The sequence below is a fragment of the Phodopus roborovskii genome, unplaced genomic scaffold (assembly GCF_943737965.1).
Source record: "Phodopus roborovskii unplaced genomic scaffold, PHOROB, whole genome shotgun sequence".
NCBI classification, from domain to species: Eukaryota; Metazoa; Chordata; class Mammalia; order Rodentia; family Cricetidae; genus Phodopus; species Phodopus roborovskii.
The window spans coordinates 12,203,855-12,225,839 of NW_026126648.1; the positions used below are offsets into that span (position 1 = coordinate 12,203,855).

Consider the following 21,985-nt stretch of genomic DNA (forward strand, 5'->3'; position numbering starts at 1 on the left):
TGTACTATTTTATTCCTGTTTGATAATCTGTGATCTTTTCCTTTTTAAATCCTGCTGAAGATTTTGATAATTGTATTGATCTGTTCAAAGAATGATTTATTTGTTTCATTTATTTATCTGTTTCATTATTGCTGGTTTGGTTTGTTTTTGACAAGATCTTATGATGATATGTAGCTCAGAATGATCCTAATTTTTTGGTCATCCTGTCTCCAACTCCCAAATGGTGAAATTATTCATGAGCATCACCATCTTTGGTTCATGAAGTGTTGTGCATGCTGGGCAAGCGCCAGCCAAGCTGAACTCCAGCTCCAGCCACTATTATATCTGGTTCTGAATTAAGTGGATTCTGCTCTTACTTTCACTAGTTCTTTTATTTAATGCTTTAGCCTCCCTTTCGGCATAGCTTCAACTGTGTCCCAAACATTTCTGTCTGCTAGATTTTTTTCCTTCAGTCTCATATTGTTTAATGTGTCCACTGAGACTTCTTTGCCTCATAGATTATTAGAAGTGTGTTGTTAGCTTGGGATTTTTTTTACATTTATGCCTGTTATTGATTTCTAGTTTGATTATAGTACTGCTGGAGGATACATTCTACATAATTTCACTTTGCTTTGTGAGGTTATATATTTCTAGTCTGGTGATCCAATTTGGGACCATAGACAGTTGAAATAACCCAATGGCAGAGTAAGTGACCCATTTTGGTATTTGTTCTCTGCATATTTGAGTGTTCTGCAGCTGTGGGGTGACATGTCATATGAGTATTGATCAGGCCCCATTGCCTAAGCATATCCTGGAGCCCTTCTGGAGATTTCCTGCCTTTCCAGTCAGTTGAAAGACTAGCTAGCTACTGAAGTTTTCAGCTATAGAGGTGGTTTTATCTATTTCAAAGCCAGTTTCTTTTTACCTTCTAGAGCAACGGTTCTCAATCTTCCTAATGCTGCAACCTTTCAATACAGCTCCTCATGCTATGGTGACCCCCAATCATAATTTATTTTTGTTGCTACTTCATAACTGTAATTTTGGTACTGTTATGAACAGTAATGTAAATATCTGTGTTTTCCAATGGTCTTAGGTGGCCCCCATGAAAGGGTATTTCAATCCCCAAAGGAGTCATGACCCACAGTGTCATGTTCTAGATCTAGAAGCAGTGTTCTAGATCATACTCCTCACACAATGCGTTCATTTCATTTATATCTATTTTAATACATTTTATTAGACAATAATGTGTTGATTCAGTAGTATAAAAGTAACTATGCCTCAAGAATACAAATTCCAAAAAACATGTTTTTCTCTTAAGGAAACATGACCCAGAGTTTGGAGAAATTTCCTCAAATGTAAATATTTGCAGAGACAATACAGAAAGAGCTTTAAAAAGCATGTTAAAGAATGTGTGTCTTGTCTTGATGGCATTGGAGAACACCAGGAGACCTGCATAGGGTTCCAATGTGGCTAAAAAGATTAGTAATATAAATTACTCTTGCTGCAGAATGGAAGCCCAGAATTAAGGTTCTCATTAAAAACTAGTGTCTCTCATTTTCCATATAAGTGTATACTGCTGTGGGCCACATATGACTTTACTTCTGGTATAGAAAAATTATAGCTCTTCTCATTATAAAGAATTTAATTACTAGCAAACTTTTCACCATCTCCCCTACCAAGATTCCAGTCTCATTTGAGGAGTCATTACTATCCCTATGCATAAAGTTTCTTAGAGTTTTAGATTCTCATTCTTAATGATATATTTTCTTCACCCATCTTACTCTCCCATTGATATGGGCACATCTAGGCATTGATATAGACTGATAAGCATCTATGCCTGTCTACATTCTTTCTTTCTGCCTTTCAATTGATTGATTTAACAAGTTTTAATTTAATTACAAACCCATTGGTCCTATTATTCTCTTATTATTTGTGGCCCTTCCTCCAGCTTCTACTCTTCTCTCATATGATATAGGCTTCCTAAGCCAAAAATAACAATTCATGTGTTCTTTCTTCCAGTCTTTGGTTGAAACCTGAGATCAAGATGCAGTCCATGAGACATCATGGGAGGGCTACACAGATTTTTCCACATATTAAAAAATAATCTCAGGAAGAAAGATGGTTAGCTTTTGCCTACAACAGTGCTAGATATCATCTAATATACATATCTCTGGTAGCCACCTTGAAACATAAATGGTGATCATTTATAAGAGGTCAATGATCAGGCAGTGGTTATGTATGCCTTGAATCCCAGCACTCAGAGGCACAGGCAGAGTCTGGATAGCCATGTTATGGGACAGCCAAGGCCATACAGAGAAATCCTGTCTCTAAAAATGTACAAGAAGGAGGACGAGGAGGAGAAGGAGAAGAAGGAGAAGAAGTTACAGAGATGATTGTTGTCATAGAGAATGTTGTTAGCCACTGTTGAATCATCCACCTTAGAACTTGCTGAGAAAATGCTTCTTAGTATTTAGCCCCATTGAGTAAAAGAATTTCCTTTCTTGTCATTTTCTTTTGTATGTGACTGAATGTATCTAAATGGTGCTTTCATCTCTCCACAAAAGTCCTGAAGGAGTCCTCTTACCTCTCATCCATAGTTTTTGTGTTTTGTAGAGCCCTCCCCAGTCCTCTAATTCTCCCCATTCACCTATCCTCCAAACCCACTTTCCAAAGGCCATTACAATAATAATCTGCTATCCCATATATTTTTGTAGAATTTGGTGCTCTCCCATCAAACGCACGCGTACGCACACACACACACACACACACACACACACACACACACACACACACGCTTAAAGTTGTTTTAAAAAAATTGATTGATTGATTTACTGGTGAACTGTGACAATTTAACTTCTTCCTCACCAAAGCATTCTCTCCTGAAACCTTTACTTTGAAGCCTCTAACTGCTGTAGTAGTACAAATGGCCAGAAACTTAGAGGCTGGAAGGAAGCCCAAAGCAATCTTCCCGTGAGTACCATGTAGAAATTCCTGAGACCACATTAAAAAAGAGATGTCTGGCCATCTCTCACTATTCCAGGTATTTCTAATCCTAATTGCAAATTCATGAGGTCCCTTGGACAAGAACTATCTGGCAAAGCCCTCTGAATTTTCAGCCCACACAAATCATGAGAGAAAATAAAATTGTTATTTAAACCAATCCATTTTGTATCTTTAAGAGATAACCAGAAAAGCTCTCTTGCAGGCCTTAAAAGCTGTGTTCTGTGAGGATGTCAATTTTCCCTTAGTGCTTGGCCTACTTTGCAAATGGATGAAATCAACATTCAGAATGTGGTATGTGGGAGTGGAAATGTAATCAGAGCAGCAGAAAGATGTCATCTCTGCTAGAAGGCTCTTCTTTACTCATATAACTCTCTTCCCTTTATCTCCCGTCTTACCAAACCATCTCCTTGGAGAGGGTTCCTTGAGCCCCATGAGTATCTGGAAGTTACCTCCCGGTCACTCATCACCACACCCAGGTTGGTTATTGCCCTCTCTGCATTCATCACTGAAATTCTTTATGACTTTCTTCTTCTCTGTGGCCTTTGTCCTTGGTATAAAAGCAATGCAATAAAAGCAATGACATTTTTTCTTTTGTACTCTGTGTCCAATACCCAATGCAGAGCTTCCAGTCAGCATACAAAAAAAGATTTACAATGAGTTAATCAAAGCATTACAACTTGCTTGGGGTCCTTGAAATGAAATCCACGCGCATACTCCCAGTTTCAGATCTCAGTGATAACTCAATCTATAGCTTTCATCAGATTCTAAGAAGCAATCCATGGAGCTCAAAATACTAGCATCTATTCCCTCGGAGGCAGATCATCAACTGGGGTAACAAAAAGATACATACAGAAAAATTCAAGGAAAACGAAGAGTGTCCAATATTTTTGTAGGGCTGATAGTAGGGATGTGTGTACTTAAACAACTCACCAAACTCAATCAATGCACTTTAAATTAAAAATGTATTAAATAAAACTGGTGGGGAAGATCCATCGATGCTTCATTGCAGTCTCTTCAAACTGAAACACAGGAAACACTTCCATTACCAATGAATTATTGTCCATTAATATTAAAACTCAGTTGTGTGTATGGAGTATATGGAGTCGCTGAGCTCTGAATTTCTTGATTCCTTTTTTAATTGCCCTCTTACTCTGTTCCTCATCAAGCTGTCCCTCACTTTCTTTTTTTTCTGTATATTTTTGAGAGAAGCCTGTTTACCACTTCTAAAATATTTATGAATATACACACACAAAAACTAAATTATTTTTGCTCTAAAATTATACCTGTTGACAAGAAGTTATTAATAAAAGTCCAAGAGTGGAGTGGAGGATAGGTGATTGATTTTATATATATATATTCAGTAAGGAGTTGGAGCTTGTCTCACTACTGATAATGCTGTAATGAAGCATCCAAGGCTAGAAGATTTACAATGAAAAAAAACTTATTTTTCACCCTTCTGGAGCCTTAGGAGTTGATGATCAAAGTAGTGGCAAAATTAGTGTCTGGTGAGGACTCTGGTCAGTTCTGTAATACTTTCCTACTGTGTCTCGGATGTCAGAAGGAGCAGAGATGAAAGGGCCAGCCAGCCAAAAAGACACTATATCTATTCGTGAGACTTAATAAATTCCCCAAAGACCCTGTCTCCTAAATCCTATCTGTTAATAACATTACACTGGGAATTTAAAAGTATAAAATATAGGGCACACAAAAATTGGAAACACTTTGAGGAGTCTACATGATAACAAGTGAGAGAGTCTACATCTGACCTCCTGGAACAGGATGTATCAAAATTCAGAGGTGGTGACAATTTACTTGAACTTAACCTTCAGACTTGGTGTATAATATGCAGCCAAGCATTAGTGAATCTTGTATTTAGTCTTGGATACCCTACCTGATCTATTCATTACATATATGCAAATATTCCTGCCAAAATCAGACCCTACCTGATCTATTCATTACATATATGCAAATATTCCTGCCAAAATCAGAAATCCAAAGCACTGCTTTACTCCTAAGGATTTGGAGAGTTCCCATATTTTGTTTCCCATATCCTCAATTGTCTACAAATGCCATTCTTTGCTTACTCTGTTCAGTTCAGCTATGTTGTGGTTCCAAGTCTAATGATGGATTTCCCAATTGTAGGTTCTGCTGCTCCTTCACATATAAGACTCTTCATGGGTGACTTTACCTGGGAGAGCTACCACATTGAAGTAAATTGTAGACACATCTGGAAACCCAAGACTACAAATGCCACATCTCCTGATATTTGGGAATTCAAAGAGTTTGTACTGTGTGCTGAAGACTCCTCATAACAGAGATAATAAAAAACAAATCCTCCAATTTCTGAGATAGGTCTGGAGATTCATTCATGCATGCATGTATGCCTTTATTTTATAATATTGGTAAAAATTTCATCTTGTAGATACCAGTAACTAGCCTTGAAGGTTCATCTTTGCACAGGCAGAGACACCTGCCAACAATGAACCCCAAGTCTAGTAAGAGGCAAGAACCTAAAAATAATGGTGGGATATGTGAGTATTGTGCTAACAGTCTTTACCTTGTGTAATGAAAATGCAGTGACACAGAGCCATCCATGACTGAAAACAAAACAGGGAAACCTTTATTCTAGAGGAAAATTTTCAGCTCTTTGATTAAGGTTTCATGTGACTTTTATGTCTACAATTTTGTTTAGATAGTTAAAACCCTTAGGGCGTTGGTGGTATAGTGGTGAGCATAGCTGCCTTCCAAGCAGTTGACCCGGGTTCGATTCCTGGCCAACGCAAGCCGTGCCCCTTTTGCCAAGGTCCAGGGCCCAGAGTGGCCAGTCTGGCACCTCTCTCTATCTCTCTCCGCTTGTCGTGGAGACTGCGCGAACTACCTAGCTCTCCCGCCCTCCCTCCTGCCCCATAGATAGTTAAAACCCATGATAACCCAAAGCCCCGATGCAATAAATATTGTCTTGGTTGGTCCTTTAACTTAAGGCTAATGAGAAGAAGGGAATGGTCTCTGTTGCCCAGAAGAGAAACTTGAGGTTAGTAAACAAGAGACTATTCTGTGCAGGTAACATAGGTGCTGAAGGTGCTGACTGGCCGAGTCAAGAGTCTAATCTAGACTTTGCATTTCAGGTATAGACATCCGTTCTTCTTTTCATCCTCCCTTCCTTCTTTCCTTCTCTTCTACCATTTTTTTTTTATTCCAGGTCTTTTCTGCCATTGCATATCATACACTGAAAGATAAAAAGAATAGTTATTTGGAACTTGAAAAGCGGGTGAAGGTACCTTCTGGTCTCCATGGCACCTGTAAACTTGTGGCATACATGTATATAGACATAGTCACACATACACATAAAAAGAATTATGATTTTAGTATGTATTCCAAATGGCAGTAAAGAGCCTACTTTAGTATTACATTGAGTTATTTGCAGAGAGATCTTGAGAATATTTGAACATGTGTGTATGAAATGGTAGTGATTGTGTAATTGTTCATGGAAATATGATATGACAAAAAATGTTCTGTACAGCTATAGACCACACTATGGAGAGTGTGGTAAAAGTGTAAGTACATTTTTAAATTTGGGTTTTGTTCATGTTTGAGATTGGAAATGCAGGGTTTTGTTTCCTAGTATTAAGTATTCTTATCCTTGCTAACACACATACTTATTATCTGCCTTTCATAAAAAGAAGAAAACACTAGAAAAAAGAATAACAGATGTTTCAATTAAGCATTAAAATACAAATGTAAATGTTAAAAAAAAAAAAAAGAAAAGAAAAGCGGGTGAAGGACATCTCAACTTCTATCACTGAAGAAGAAAATCTGAGAAAAGCCCTGGGTGTCATTGTGTGCTCAGACACCAGCTCAGGGTTGGCCAAGTTCTCAACTTGTTTTCTCCATACTCCATCCTCTACTGTAATATCATTCCTCTACATCTCTGTCCACTAAAACCACCATATTGTGGGTCTAGGTCTAATGATATATTTTTTTTAAGATTCAGTGAATACTTTTGTTTCCTTATTTTTGAGAAATGAGGGTTCTGTAGTATAATAGCTTATGCTATAGAAGTATAAATAAAAAGAAGGATAAATAAAATTGCTCTTCCTCTGAAACCTCAGACTTGAAGTTAACAGTGGAGATAACCACACTAAAGGCTTTTCAAGGACAGATAATGATCCTTAGGTCATGGACCATCACTATGACTACCTTGAAAGGAAGCAGAAGAGAAGACTCATAATATAGCAGGGAAAAACCCACCCCCAAGATAACTGAATTGTGCTCTTCTCAAAATAATCATAAAAGTGAACATTTGTTTTTTTCAGACTTGGGGGAGGATAAGCTTACTGTATGAAGTCCACATTGGAATAAGCCAGGTGAACATTGGAATCTGGACAAACTTACTTTATTTAAATGCATGCTTGTTTTACACTGCATTGACTAGTATTATGCCATCTTGACACAAGCTATAGTCCTTTTAGTAGAGAGTGCAATGGAGAAAGTGATCCCAACAGATTGGTGTGTGGGCAAGCCTTTGGTAATCTTCTTAACTGATATTGATATGGGAGGGTCCAGCTCAGTGTGTGTGGTACCACACCTGGGCCGGTGATCTTGGATGCTGCAAGAAAGTAGACTAAGTAAGTAATTGTAAGCAAGTCCCTAAACAGCACTACTCCATGGCCTCTACATCAGCTCCTTCCCTCAGATTCCTGTCCTGATTTACCTGGATGGTGGACAACAACCTGCTAGATGAACAAAACCCTTCCCTCCCCAAGTTGCTTTTGGTCATGGTGTTTTAGTAACAGTAACCCTAAGACACACATCTTCTTAAGGGTTGCATCCCTTAGTAAACTAGTCTGTAGCGAGAGGGTTTGCCATGCTCAACAGAACATTCAACCCAATGTACATATCTCATTGTGAATTAATATACTAGTACTGGAGAATAAACTCAGAGGCAACAAACATCCTACAGAATTGAAGCCTTACTAACACCACCTTGTGATTCTACCTATTCATAGGCAACATGGGGATAGCAACCTGGTATTGGAATTCTTTCCAGAATATGAACTTCTTTATTGAACCAACCTCTCTTTGTTTACATTATCTTCTCGGCTTGTGTTCTGTGCTTCAGTCTCTGGAACATGAGAAACTTGCCCTTTGTCTCTCTTAGGAGACGGAGAAGTGGGTTATAAGTGGATGTCAACATAGGTTTGTCCTATTCCTTCTTTGTAAAAGACAATCTAAAGGACAGAAGCATAAAGAAAGACTATATACCCATCATGGATTGAACTGGTTCCACCACATGGATGCCTGTCTTCTCCTGTGTCTCAATAACCAAACATTGACATCTCAGCTTAGTGGACTGAATGCTTTTGTATTGTTAAGGCATCTCACTTAAAGTCTATGATAGTTACTGAACAAATGTCTTAAGAGAAAATGCCTGGCATGGAGCAGTTATCCCCACCAATCATTTATTGGCTGACAGACACTATGCCTTAACTATTTCTTCATTGAAATCTTACCATACTTACAAATCAGAACCACACAAGCAATTAACTACAGTCTTCTTCTGATTAGCTCATTCTTGTTTGCTGCCTATGCATTTTTTTAAAATCTCATATTATTTGGTCTTACACCCTTGCTGCTGTGTGATGCCTGACATCTGTCAATTATTCCAATGGTCATGAGGCTATAACTCAGTCATTAAGGGGTTCTGAGTAGCATCTATAATAAATTTCTGTATGCTTCTCAATATTTAATGTACAAAGGCTTCATACACTCAGCACAGAATAAATGTTGCTGTCTGTGACACTGATGTATTGAAAGAAAAAAAAAACTCTGCCTTTCTTGAGTTTCTGAGCCTGTCTCTATCTGGATTGAGGTAATTACACAGATAATTAAAGCTTAAAAAAAGAAAAAGAAAACTGGCTGTTTCATTTGCACTGAGCTATCAGGAGTCTAGGTCTTCAGTGGTCAAATTCTTTTCTTGATGTTTTAACTCCTTGTTTCCCCAATTGTTATAAGCAGAACCAGCGCTCAGAAGCATCCTAGAGAGCTTGAGTTTAAGGAAGAAAGTCTAGTCTAGCATCTGCTTTGAGAGAAAGAATAGAGGTGTCATTTTTATCTTTAGAAAAATGATCACCACACTTACTGCATTTTGGTAAATGGTAGGTAGATGCCTATTAAGATAATGATGGGGAAGCTGAATGAAATTGTTCAATGGGGTCAAGAGTGGACTATGGGAGACAGAACTTTTATTTGGTATTAGGATAAAAGATGTTGTTCGCTATCACTCTCCCCATTTATCACTTACTCTGAAGTATTTTCTCCTGGTCCTTGTTAGGAAAACCATGAGATTGAACACCAAGTGGAGGACTGAAATATGAGAGAGAATGGAGGATGCCAAGGTTAACCAGACATCTCAACAAGAGCAAACCATCTCTAGTCCATGCAAATGTGAGGAACAGAAATTGACAGTTGATGTCAGTGAGAACTAACATTCTGTAAAGATCAGTTGCTTGGATAGGAACTGTCTCTCCTGATACTGAGAGAGATTTATCTCCTATAGATACTAAACAAACAAGGCAGCTTGTTTCTCTTCCTTTCTCTTCTTTTTTGTAGTAGACCATCAACTAAAGCATTTATCTAACTTGAATAGCATGCCTGTACATATATAGTTTCATCACATATGTTACTATACTATATTTAAAAATGACTACAGACTTTGTTAAATTACATGGAGAGGTAAGGACTGTTATCTATGGAGAATGCACTAATCCTAGTATCAATTCACTTTGTGTATTTTAAAATAAGAATTACTGCAGAAAACAAGACCACAGTAGAATGAGTCCATTACCATTAAATGTTTTATAACCATTGTAGACGTTATTGTTGCAGAGCATATATGTGTGCACATACCTCTGTTAATGTAGAGGCCAGGGGCTGTTTATGGGTATTTTCTTCAATAGATTTCTATTGGGATCTCAACTGCTTAAGTGAAGCTGACTGGCTAGCAATTCCCAGGGATTCTCCTCTCTCTGTTTTTCAGGTTGGAATTAATGGGTATTACCAATGTACTCAAGTTTTTATATTGGTCTAAACTTTGGAATCTAAACTCAGGTTCTCAATCTTGGACAGGAAGTATTTTTCTGACTTAGTCATATCCCAGCACCTGAAATAGTTTTGGTTTTCAAATGTATGAAGGATTAATTTTACTGCAGTAAACTACATGTGTTTATACAGTACATTTTGATGAGTTTTGACAAGGGTATAGAGCCAGCAAACCACTGGCACAGTCATCTGGAGAATGTTACCATGCTCCAAGTTTTCTCCAAGGCCCTTTAGAATTTTTCTCCCTTTTTCTCTCTCTTTACCCCATCCTTGGTTTAAGCAACCACTGAATTCCTGTTGTCTCTGTGAACTGGGTTATACTTATATAATTGGAATCAAATGTGTATCTGGCTTACTTTACAAGCCTTGTATCCATGACATCTACTTGTGTTCCTGCTATGATGATTATATGCTTATTTTCATGTTGTGTGATAGTTCATCATATGAATTACACAGTAGCTGGCTCAACTATTCACCTTCCAGTGGCATTTCTCTTTCTGTTGCTTGGCTACTGTGAAAGAATTGCTTTGACTTCATATGCCAGTTATTGTAGATCTATGTGTTCATGATAATAAGTGGGTAGAACAGCTGACTCATGTTATCTTCAAAGGTGATGGGACTAATGGTTCAGAGAGTTGCTCTAACTTGATTAAAGCATCAGTGAACTACTGGAGTCTGTGTTCAACTACATGTTTCCCTATATGCAAGCTATTTCCAGGAAAGCCAATCAATCTATGTTGGTTTATCAGTGCCTCTGCTTAGTTAATTTCTAAATATTCTTGGTGAGCCTCAGTTTATGATCCCACTGGGTCACAAGCTGGTGTTATCTATGGAGATGACAAAGGCACTGTCCCTAGCTGAGGTGGGGTGTGATATTACTATCCCATAGTGTCTGCAGCAGAACATATCCAGTATCAAGGCCCAGATTTCATGGGGAAAAACATAGAGGGAACCCAAGTAGTTGGGTGATTCTCAAAAATGAGAGTCAAGAAGCAGGAAGGATAATGTTTGGGGGTAAGGTAATGCTGTCAAGAGTTACAAATTCAATGAACTCTGGAACAGTCTAACTGGATACTCATATGACTGAATGGAAGGGAGAGGTGCAGACTGTGAAATTCCAGAAAGCTCCCATTCACTCTAAGAGGGTGTCACCTCTCAGCTCTGGATGACTTACCCACCAGCAATAAACACACAATGACATGGGTTCTGTGCTGTTAATAATTATGTGTGTTGGAGCAAAATTAATGCACAAAGAGTAGCTCCTCTTTTGTTAAGACAGTAGTTATGTGTGTGCACTTTCAATTCACTTGCTGGGCCAGAAGGGCTGAATAAAATCCGTTGTAAGCAAGTTCTGAATGCCTCTTCTCCTGGCCTGGCTTCTCACAGACATGAGAGTTGGCCCTCAAGTTGGGGTGAACATCTAAGGAAACAGTGTCCTATCACTTGAAGTGTCTTCAATGACTCCAGAGAGCAGATTCAGCTATTTCAATGAAGCTGGGTCCAGCCAGAGATTCTTAATTCCTGAGGTTTGGATCCATGGCCCTCACAGGTTCCTTGTTGAGTGGGTCTGGATGAATTCCATGACCTCTCTGCACTTCTTCCTTCTCCCAAATGTCACTAGTTTATACAAGTAAGGCTTGTTCCAGGTGTGGAGGAAAAACATGTGTCTGTCATTGGATAACTACAAATTTACCAAAATTTCAGACCAAGCAACTTCCAGTATGCAGTATCAACGGCAGACTTTTTCTAATGTGTGTAGGCATTTCCATCTTCTTCTACAATGATTGAACCTCCTGGAAAAAAAAATCTGAGCTGAGTCTGAGGATCTGGTATTAAATCCAGACCTTCTGACCTTTCCCTAAAAGCTCCCATACAGATGCCTCCTCAGGCTCACATGTCAGGTTTGTGGAAGTAAGGTCCCCATAGAAAATGGATGCATTCTTAAGAAGGCTTCTTTTTTTTTTAACCCAGGGAAACATTTGCTGCCTTCCCCCCCACAGGCACTGCTGTTGCTAAGAGCCCTGCCCATCCCTCTCCCAGGTTTCTTCCTGTGGTGGTGGTGGGTGGTGATTTGGCTTCAGTGAGAAACACTGGCCTGACTTCTAGATTCAGCAGGAGCCAGGCACTCTGCAGAAATAGTGGCAGTGATTCACAGCAGATTCCCCAAGAGCTTTCATCTTTTTCTGAGAATTAAGGCTGAAGCAAAATCTTATGTAACAAAGCAGATCTGAGTATATAAAAATAATAGCTATGATAGAAGTTCATCTGTCCAGGTGGATAAAATCATCATTAACTGGCACTAGAATTCGTCATCAAGTTGGGTCTTGAATTCTTTAAGAAATTCCTTCAATTAGTATCATAAAGGAAAGCTCTAAGGTGGTGAATTAGTAGGGAAAAACAGGAGGGTGGAATTATTCTACATTCACACTGGAAGAAAAATTAGAGAAGTGTAAATGGAGAAGAGAGAATTGATGTGGTAAAATGTTGGCAGCTGAATTGAAGTGTTAATAGTAGCACAATTAGTAGCAGCAGCTGTTCTAGGTAAGAATGTTCTGTGAACTGAATAAGGTTTGGGGGTCTCAGGGACTGTCTCATCATCATTCTTTATGGAGGGACAACTTTTTTTTCTTATTTCATGGATGTTGAAAGTACTTTGCACAAGGTCCCACAATTAGTGGCAGGAATGGTTTTGACGAATGATCCAATACATATTTGCATTGTGTGAGAATGTACTTATGCAATGTAAGAATTTCTATCATCTCAAGAGTTTAGCAAATAGAGCATTGTCCTAGGATTCAATATATTTAGAAGGACATTTATAAAATTCAATACAACATTGCTGGCTATGATTGCCAGATACATCATTGTTGTACAAGTAACCAGTTGGTTCTGGCTCCTCTTGTTGGAGTCTGGACCAGGTCTTGGTCAAGCTTTCTTACTATTGGTCCCAGTAGGAAGGCCAGAGGTTATAAAAGTCATCTAGTTTTCAGGTAAAGTAACTGATGTTCTCAGTGGAAGAGTCAAATTCAGGAATTTGGACCCGAAGAGATGAGGCAAGGACATACATTATCATGACCACTTCCAAACCCACTCCACTCTATACTTGTGACTTAAAATGTGATTCCGTTTGGATATCTTTGATGTAAATAAAACCCCACAATTAGACATATTATAGGAACAAATGTCCACCAGAAGGCATTTTGGTAGGGAGAACCCCCCCACTCTCTCTCAGAAACACTTTTCTACTAGCTTGTATAGGGACAGAGCCAAGGTCATTATTATGAAGGATGTAGAGTTAAGTGGATAAACCATGGTGGATGCTACGTGTGAAATACATATTGCTGTTACTGTGGTCTAGAGAGAAATATCAGGAAAAGTCAGACAAAATTGAGACATGATTGTTAACTTAGAACACTTATCTAAGCTCCTTTGGTAGAACATACATAGAGCCACAACTGATCTTGTCAATGCAGGGTATAGGCACTATCTTCCACAGCAGGTATGACTGTGCCTTATGAATAGATCTCTTCATTGCTTACACATCCTTATATATTTCCATTTCTTTACCTATATATGCTACATGTATATAGTCAACTTTTGGTGTCTACAGGGAGTTTCTTCCAGGACTCCCAGGGAAAGCTGAATCTACAGATTCTTCAGCCCCTTATGTAAAGTGATATAGCATTTGCATATAACCTATGCACATCCTTCTGTATAATTTATTTACTTAGCAATGGTGGAGATTGAGCCCAGGGTCTTATGCATGCTAGGAAAGCACTCTCCCGCTCAGCCATATGGCCAACCCTTGGTGTGTTTGCATGTTTAATTGACTGACCCTTGCTGTGTAATTCAAGATTGCCTTGAACTTGAGGTTGTATAGCTTCTGCCCCTGAGTGCTGATATTATGGGCAGTTGCTATAATATCCCAATCTCTAATTGCTTATAAAGGAGGCTGGAAATGCTATGTAAATAGCTGTTACACTGTCGTATCTAGGTAACAATTTCAAGAGAAAAATCTATACCTGTTTGATATTTTTCCATGTTTTTGATTTCCATAGACTATGGAAAGACAACTGTATTCTTTTCAATTCCTGTCTAATGTGTCTCATAAGATTCATGCTTCTCTGCTTATCTTCTGTTTCCTATAGCAGAACTGAAATTGTTAAATGCAAACTAGTCATGCATACACGATGATGAATAAGTCACTTAGTTCTCCACAGAATTGCCGAAGAGCCAAATATTCAAGGAAAATGGAAGTTCTGTATAAATACTGACTTTTAGAGATAGACACAATAAGACCCTAGACATGCCACCCAGCTCTTTTAGTCTCACTTGCGCCATTTGTGAAACAGACACATTAACACCTGTTTCATAAATTATGAGCATTGCATTCAGTAATTGTAGGAAAGCCCTTAGCCCACTGAGAGGTGATTAAGAAATGTTCGTTTTCTTGCCCTCTTACTCTTTAATTGTCACAGTCAAATCATGGGAGTCAAGTCGAACAAAAGTTTTTTTACCTTTACAAACAAAACAAAACATCTGTTCTTTGGAGATGAGTTAATGCTAATTAGCCAACCCACTCATTTCTATTGCATTTTTATTGTGCGCCCATTCAATAAGCTGGCAGCCTCCTGGGACTCCATGATTTAATTACAAAGAAAGGAGTGTTTGGTTTCCATTTGCAATGTCATCACCGTTCTTTTATTCAAGGAGTAAATTTTGAGTTTTGCTTTAGTTGGCTAAAGTTGTCATGATAAAATACAGAGACTGGTGGCTTAGACAACAGAAAGTTTACTCACTACCCTGGCAGCTAAAAGCCCCCAGGTCCAGATGTGAGAGGCTTAAGTTCCTTGTCCTTGATATATAGATGATGGCACCTTCTCTCTATGTGATCACAATCTCTCCATGTCTATGTCCTGGAACTCTTCTAAACATGACCATGGTATTAGATTAGGATGCCTGTAGAACTTCATTCTAGTTTACCTCTTAGAGCAGAGGTCCTCTGAGATGGTGAGGGTTAAGATGCCAACGTAAATTTTGAAATTCAGCCCAGATGTTGTAAGACACTAGAAGTTCAGTGGTGAGTAAGCACAGGAAATAAGGTAAGTATTGGATGGACAGACAGAAACAGAGAAATAGACAGAGACAGTGAGTCTGAGAGATGAAAACAGAGATAAGGAGACAGAATGAGAGAAAAAAGAGACAGAGAGAGAAAAAAGAGACAGAATGAGATAGAGACAGAGATGAGACACCAGAGAGAGAAGGAGGCAGAGAAAGTGGGGAGGGGGAGGAGAGAGAGGAGACAGACAGAGAGAAAAGCAGACACTCCGAAAGAGAGGCAGAGACCAAGAGAGACAGGGACAGAGACGAGAAAGAGACAAAGGGAGAGAGAACACAATGAAAGGCAGCATTGTCAGAGACAGTATGAGACTTTTGGAAACTTTTACCCTTCTGAGGTAAGCCATAGGTTGTCCCCTTTTTAGAACTTTCTTTCTTGTTCCTTCTATCATACCTATATGGGGCTACATATAATCCCCTATTTACTCTAATATAAGCCTTGCTCATGGCATTTTTCTCTAGATTCATAAGATATATGCATGTGTGTGTGTATGTATGTATGTGTGTTTGTATGTGTATATATGTGCTCATGTATGTATGTATATATGAGTATGCATTCTTGTTTGTGTATATATGTGTGTAATATGTATATATGTAAGTGTGTTCATGTATGTGTGCGTGCACATGTATATAGTGTGTGTACACTTGTGCATATGAGTCTGAGTGCATATATATGGATGTGTGCTCGTGTGTGTATGTGCATATATGTGCCCATCTTATTGTGTATCTCTATGTTTGCCCATTTGTGTTCATGTATGTGTGCATGTACATGTGCCTGTCTGGGTGCATGTGCACATTTATGTAGCTATTACTCTTAAACTGAGCTCTCCAGAAATAGAAATGTTCTCTTATGCACCCAGCCAGTGCAGAGCCTGGTGCAGTGCCCAGTATGTAGGAGATTAAATGTTTGATGAATAAATGAATCAAACCTGAACGGGATCAGCTCTGTAGGAGCTGCGGCAGGGGCCTGTGGGATCAGGCGATGGGTGAGATGGAATTTTAATAAGAGGCAGAAAATTCAAGAATCCAAGACATCTAAAGGCTGCTGCCGTCTGCCTTCCCTACCGTCAGCTGCAGGCTTTCTGAAAGGCAAAGGAGGATGAAAAAAAAAATTGTAGGCTGGTTAAAATAAAAACCTGAAGAGTGACATTTTAGTTTAGTTTTTAATTGTGAGGCCGCCTGCCAGAATGGTGGGAAGAGAGCTCTGCTAACCTGCAAAGATGAGCCTGAAACTGTGGCTTATTTCTTTCCTCTTAAAAGCCCAGGAAGAGATGGGGAGGGGGCGGTACCTTAGGTGTTAAGTGGAATGACAGAATTATAATTTATGATCTGGGCTTCTTAATATGCCTGACATTTGGATTTTTTTTTAAAGACAGGATCTCGCTCTGTAGCCCTTCTGGCTCTGCATCCACCATGTAGATGGGACGTCGTGAAACATAGGGAACCTTCCTGCCTCAGCTTTGCGTTATCATTGCAGGTGTGAGCTACCATGCTCAGCTCTGTGACCTCACATCAAGTCTGTATCTACATGACCAAACTTAATCCTCACATTAGCAGGGCAGATCCTATCATCTGTTCTTAGTGTTTGTACAGGCAGTTTAGAGCACCCAGATTCCAGCTCTTGGTGCCAGGGTTCCTCCTGAGTCTCTTTGACATCATTCTAGGGGTGGGAAACACACCTTAGTTGGTAGAGTACTTACCTGTGTGCACAAAGCCCTGGAGTTCATCCCCATCACTGTATAAACTGGTAGCACATGCTTGTGAGCCAGCGCTAGAAGGAGGGGGTCAGTCATCCAGTGCTACCCTGATCTACATGAAACCCATGTAGGAGAAGGAAGGAAGACAGTAACAAACCTGAAGTAAAGCAATACACAGAAGATATTTGTTTTCCACATTAACCTGTTCAGAGTGTGTTCATCTAGAGCACAATTCCTAAGAAATCAAATCACTGAGTGTGTCAATGCATAAACATCTGTCTGAAGGAATGGTCCTCCTGGCTGGTTCATACTTTAAAATGTCCCTTTGTCTACAACAGAGAAGCCAGTGACTGCAGAAAGCACCAACAGTTAAGGAGAGGGAGGAGGAGGAAGAGATTATGGAATTGTAGTGCATAATAAATAGAAGGTACAGACACAGTGGTTTTCCTTTAGGGCCATCTTGGAGGGAAGTCTTGGACAACCCTAGAAAGAATGTCTTAATCACCACTAAGGCTGCTGGGAACCTGTGCTATTTAGATCCACCTCTGTAAAATCTTATCTTCACTCCCTGCCTTGATCCTGCCCTCAGTTAAAAGTAGTAGGCACCTTTTTTCCATGAGATAGGACATGGATTGCTCATTATTTGTAGTTTTCACAGAAGTCATAGAAATTCATTTAACAAACCACACACACACACACACACACACACACACACACACACACACACACACACAGAGAGGTGCCATTTGGCTCAGGTGGCTGAAAGATACCCATGGGCCAACCTGGGCCCTCAAAGTCCACAGGCTCACCTGGTGTCACAAGGTGTCGGATGGGTAGGGCCCATTAGGATGAGCAAATGTGTGGTGGAGACATGGGAGAGAAGAAGGGGAATGGTCTGTGTGCTGTGGAAAGAGTCAGAGCTGAAGATGTGGAGGTGGAGAGGGATAGCCTCCTTCCCACCCAGGGCAGAAGTTATGTCAGAGCCATGCCTGGGTCCATGATCCTCTCATAGCTGGGGTCTGTGTTGACATCCATGACTCATGTTGTTACCAAAGACCACAAGGATGCCCTAGGTCTGGGCTGCCTCCTGTAGCCATGTTGGTGTCCAAGGGCTGTGCTGCTTCTGGGGCCATGTTGATCTGGGTGGCCTGTACAACACCTGGGGCCATGATGGCATCCAGGCCTGATTTTGCTGCCAAGGGTCATGTCTGGATCCATAGTCCTACAGCAGCCAGGTTCTGTATAGATGTCCATGGCTTCAGTAATCACTGAAGGCCATGTGGATGCCTGTGGTCGGGTTAGCCACCTGGGTCCTCCACATGGGTGTCTGAGAGCCATGCTGCTGCCAGGGCCTGATCTGAGTGGTCTTTGCTGCCATCTGGGACTATGGTGATGTCCGGGGCCTGGCTGCTACAGAAGACCATGCCTGGGTTTGTGACCCTACTACATGTGGAGTCTGTGTTGCTGTCTGTGGCTTCTGTTACCACCAAAGCCATGCAAATACATAGGGTGAGGGCCATCACCTGAAGCCAGGAGGGTCTCTGAGGGTCATGCTGCAGCTGGGGCCATACAGATCTGAGAGGCCTGCACTGCCACAACGTACCATGCTGTCGTCCAGGCCCTGGCTGCTACGGAGACCATGTCTGGAGCCACATGCTGGGGATTATGTTGATGTTTGAAGCCCATGTTGCCACCAAAGGCCACAGGGTCTAGGATGCATCCTGTGACCATGTTGGTGACCTAGGGCTATGCCACTATGAGTGCCATACTGATCTGAGTGACCTGTGCTTCCACTTGCCACCCAGACCATGGCCATGTCTAGGCCAGAGCTGCTGAGGGATTTTTTTTTTATTATTAAGGGAAAAGTATCATAAAAGGGGGGAAGGGGAGGAGGCAGACTGGCCTCTGGGGACAGGAGAAGTGGGAGAGAGAAAAGAGGGGTACAGAGATGGGAGACGGAGAGAGAGGACTGGCGGACAGGAAGAGAAAGAGAAGGAAAATGGGAGGTGGGCAGGACCCTTTTAAAAGGGAACATGGTGAATAGGTACAGGTGGTGCATTTAGTTTCTGCAGCTGAGGACATATCCTATCAGAACCCCAAGGACAGGCCAACACAAATGCCTAAATACCAACAGCGACAGAAGTTCCTGATATTGAGAGGACAGAGAATAGAGGTTGGGGTCCCATTGTCCTCTCAAGTCCTGAAGCCCTATTTCTTCCAATGAAGCCCTCCTTCCTAAATTTCCTATGATTGTTTTAAACCCACTGGAGACCAAGACTTTAACATATTAGCCTCTAGGGGACAGTCCAGATCCAAGCCAGGGACGTGTAAAGGTTCATTTTAACAATTTATGGATATTCTACCCAAATCTGCAAAATTGAATTTTTAGAAAAGTAGCATTTGTAGAATGTGGTCTGCATTTTAAGCACATTGGCATAAATTAAGAACCAAGGGTCCTATGAGAGGACTCTGCCGGTAAAGCTGTTTGTCATGCAAGGCTGACAACCTGAGGTCCACCCCCATAACCCACAAAGTTGTCCTCTGTTCTCTATGCACATGCTGTGGCATACACAGATGCCACACACACATATAATAATAGTAAACTTAAAAAAATCAAAAATTGACTCTAGCTAGTAATTTTTCCATTGGGAATGGAGAATCATTTCTTTGAAGGCAACTTTTAGTTATGGTTGTGCTAACTTCTTAAGCTTGAGATTGTAGTTACAGCAACTGTGAGCTCTGCCACAGAATCCCAGTGTGGATCTGTGAGTACAAAACAGTGGCAAGGTTTGGGCTTCCTCTTGAAAACTTGACATGCAAACTAAAGAGAGATGGAAACTACCACAAACTAGTATGGCAAGAAGGAAATGTAGAAGCCCATCCAGCAAAGAAACTGAGCCTGGTGGTTGACCTAGCCTGGTCTGGCAACACTGGGGCTGGTGTTCAAATTGGTCAGATCATGTAACTTCTAGAACCCCTATTTCCTACTCTGGAGTGGAACTATCAGGAGAGCAGTCTCCCATCTGTGTTCCTGTAGTTAGTATCTGCAAAGTTGATTAACTTTGGATTGAGTGTATTTGGGAAAACAAATAGGAAAAGAGCTGTATCTATACTAAAGTCATACTTGCATTTCCTTGCATTGGCATTTCATTAGGTGTTATAATAATCTAGATGTAGTTTGATTTATACTGGAGGATATGCTCAGGTTTTATGCAAACACTGTGCTATTTGTGTGTGTTTGAAAGAGTGTGTATGTGAGGAGGGGAGCAATCTGTGTGTATGTGTTCATGTGCTTGCCCTTGTGTACACTTGTGGATGCCAGAGGTTGATGTTCATGTTATAATGGTATTAAGTCCAGAAAGGAAGCTGAAACATAATTCATAATTACTCCCAGTAATAAGGTTCGTTAGAATGTATGGGCCTTGAAGCCATGATCAAATCTCAAAGTTAAAGGGGCAGCATTAGACAGAAACACTAGAATACATAGAAATCTAATCATTATGGGAGGGGGCAGTTAAAGGGAAAGAGATAGTTCCTTTAAAACCTGAAAAGGAGCCTCATTATGAGTGAGAATAAGATAGATAGATAGATAGATAGATAGATAGATAGATAGATAGATAGAGAGAGTCACTGTGGTAGCAGGGGGCAGAGAAGCCTCTTTAGGAGCATCCCTTATAACACTTCCCTGAGCAAATGCCCCAAGGAGTGTTTAGAGCCATTCCCCTGAACAAATGAAAGGTCTGACTCTTTATAACCCTTTAGAGGTGGTGGTAAGTTTCAAATCAAGTGATTTAGTTCAACACAACATAGGTGACAAAGAGGAGCTGAGTACCATAAATTGAGAGCTATCAAGTCACAGCACAGACAACTTCTTAATTCTCTGTCGTACAGAGAGCTGCAGGGAGGTGTGGCCTGACTCAGGCTATGGGCCTAAAGGCAAGCCTGCACTCTGACACTTGGAAATATTCTTCCATGAACCTCTATCTTATTCTTTGAGACAAGGTCTCTCAATGAACCTGGAGCTCATGATTTTGGCTAGACTGGCCAGTGGAATTCCAGGATACATTCATTTCCACCCACTAGCACTAGGGTTGTGGGCAAATGTTGCCACACTCACTCAGTTTTTACTGTCCAGGAGACTGAAGTATCCACAGAATTTGCTGTGCATGGAGGTCTTGGTACCAGTCCTCCACAGATACCAAGGAACAGCTATTTCAGCATCACAGGCCTGGGAAGGTGAAACTAGGTAACCTGTAGAACTGAGCTTACATACAGCTGCTAGTAAGACCCCAGTTAGTTTAGTCTTGAACAACAATTCTGGATGTGGGACCTGGTCTCTTCCCTCCAGTCCATAACTATTATGTGACATCATCTAGGAGATCTGGGGAAGGTCAATATGAGAGACGGCTTTAAATATAGTTAGATGGTGAGAAAAGGGCAAAAGTCAGGGTGATGACAGCTCCATACCACACTCACCTCTTCTCCTCCTTGAACATAGTCACTTGAGGGGCAAAGAGCTTCAGGAACCCTCTCTTATTTGGAATATGAAGCTTGAACTCTCAATTGATGGTCTTGTGAGCTGGCGCATACCAGGGGATATAGAGGGATAGTGTGAAGATGGCTCCGAAGGGAAGTTGTTGAGGAGAATGCAAAATCCTCCATAAGGCATGCACTTGCTGGAGAGCACAGACAAGGCTAAAATGTTTATAAAGTTAAGATAAAATGTAAGATAGGGAAGTGGTTGTGCTGGGCAGTGATATAAACATTTCTGCAATGCTGCTTGAACAATGCTACATGCTAGAGTTTAATATCAACTTGCTACTTAAAGGATGTAGACAACACAATAAAATTCAGCTTAAACCTGATTACTGAATAAATAAAGACCGGAAACATAAATATATATGTGCCAGCAGGAAATATTAACTGCCTTGTGGGGCTTGAAATGCACATTCGGGCACACAAACAAAATAATCAAGTGCACGCACATGCAGATACATACACAAACATACATGTTGGTGAAAACACATGTATGCAAGCACATGTACACATGCAGGTGCACACATAAATACCTAACGATACAACATCAACAT

The 21,985-nt window shown here is 40.4% G+C and overlaps 1 non-coding gene across 1 annotated transcript; it reads left to right on the forward strand.

The window, feature by feature from the left end:
• The first annotated feature begins 5,692 nt into the window (after positions 1-5,692).
• On the forward strand, positions 5,693-5,764 carry Trnag-ucc (transfer RNA glycine (anticodon UCC)). The gene has a single exon. It is a non-coding gene; the product is annotated as a tRNA-Gly (tRNA).
• The last annotated feature ends 16,221 nt before the right edge of the window (positions 5,765-21,985 follow it).